Source organism: Olea europaea, chromosome 3, assembly GCF_002742605.1.
Source record: "Olea europaea var. sylvestris chromosome 3, O_europaea_v1, whole genome shotgun sequence".
NCBI classification, from domain to species: domain Eukaryota; kingdom Viridiplantae; phylum Streptophyta; class Magnoliopsida; order Lamiales; family Oleaceae; genus Olea; species Olea europaea.
The window spans coordinates 23036095-23038041 of NC_036239.1; the positions used below are offsets into that span (position 1 = coordinate 23036095).

At 37.4% G+C, this 1947-nt stretch overlaps 1 pseudogene; it reads left to right on the top strand.

Moving 5' to 3' along the window:
- LOC111380247 overlaps positions 1–1738 on the top strand; it is a 6593-nt pseudogene extending 4855 nt beyond the window's left edge.
- Positions 1739–1947: the final 209 nt, after the last annotated feature.

Genomic DNA, 1947 nt, shown 5'->3' on the forward strand with positions numbered 1-1947 from the left:
GCTTGCTCTAATGGCTCTTCTTTCACTTTCTTCTTTAGTCTTTCCTCATGGGCTTGTAAAGATCCCATGAGTTGATCGACACTCATACTATCTAGATCTTTAGATTCCTCAATGGCTACAACTATGTAGTCAAATTTAGAATCTAAAGACCTAAGTATCTTCTCAATTACTCGAGTGTCGTTCAACTTTTCTCCATTCCTTTTTAATTGATTCACAATAGCTAATACTCTAGAGAAGTAATCAGAAATTGATTCCGATTTTTTCATATGTAAAGCTTCAAACTCACCTCGAAGTGTTTGAAGTCGAACCTTTTTCACCTTCTCAACTCCTTTGTGGGAGTTTTGCAAGATCTCCCATGCTTCCTTACTTGTAGTAGCACGAGCTACTTTCTCGAACATGCCTTCATCTAAGGCTTGGTAGATGAGGGTGAGCGCCTTTATGTCCTTCTTCCTTGCATCCTTCAAACTATCCCTTTGTGCTTGAGATAGAGCAACCTCATCTTGTGGCTCCGTGTAGCCTTTCTCTACGATCTCCCATGCATCTTGCGACCCGAGCAATGCTTTCATCCTTATACTCCAATTGTCGTAGTTATCCTTTTTGAGTTGAGGGACTTGAAAAGGAATCATCCCACTTGCCATTTTTCACAAGAACCTTGGGGCTCTGATACCAGTTTGTTGGAGGAAAGATGGGTTTACTAACTTGGATTGGCTAAGGCTTTTAAGAGGATAACACTAATAGGAAGAAGGAAGTGAAAAAAGGAAACTTGTATTTCTTAAATTCAAGACTTTACACACTTTTTGGCTTGTTACAAAATGGAGGGCACTACCCCTTTATATAGTGTTTACAAGAAGATTCTAGTCCACACATTTTCTAGAGACACCTAGACCACATATCAAGATATTTTCCTAGAATTCTCTAGATATTCTTTACAAAACTACATATCTTACTTAGATATTTATATAGATTTTTCTAGATAATGCTTCTAGAAATGCTATGCATGTTGGGCCTTTTAATTGATTTGGGCCTATAAGCAAAATCCTTAAGCCCATATTATTTGGACCAAAAATCAAGTTTACTACTCAACAGGTAGATTACACCTTTGTTCAATTTCTGCAACCACTGTGCCTGACATAGTGGCCTCAGGCATCATTGTTTCTAGCAAATATCCCCTGGTATCTATATAGGCAAAGATTCTCTTAGATATGATTCATCCATCTCAATTGGAGTCCAGATTGGTTCTTAGTAAATCGTAGTTGGTGTTAATATGTTTGGAGTCCATAGTATCGACTGTGAATTCATTCAGGTTCATGCTTCTAGATCGCTACTGCATTTGGAAGGTTCCCTTGGTAGGATGCACAGAAAAGGTTGTAGTTTACTATAGACTCCTTGATAAACCAAAACAATTCGCTTTCAAAAAGTGGGACCTTTTTAAGCTTAAAGGAAGCAAAATACAAGTGCTTGTGGAATGCCAAATATTTCTCATTCGTTTATACTCTAAGATGCTCCAACCGTCATCATGGCTAATGGGATTGAGCAACCAATAAGACGAAACACTCCAGTTATTATGGAAAGTCAGAGACGATCACACCATGTCAGTCTAGAAGAGTTGCATAGATCAATTGACTGCTTGCTAATGTGGTCGGGTTCCACTAATCATTAAGTAGATCTTGCGGTTGGGATTGTTAGAGCATGTCTTAATTCTGGCTTGCTTGGGCACGCAATTTATCTTAGCAATTAATTCTTTTTGGTGTTTGTTTAACTTCACTATTAGCAGAATTAGATACATTTTTTCTTTTTCTCATACAAATGATTGATAATTTATGCATTCTGTAACAAAAAAAAAATAGCTATTGGCCCTACACTACTGTACACCAAGTTAATAGTCTAAATGGTACATTGGATGAGGATCAATCTTTTCGGACTAGAAATGTGACATTGAGTTATAGT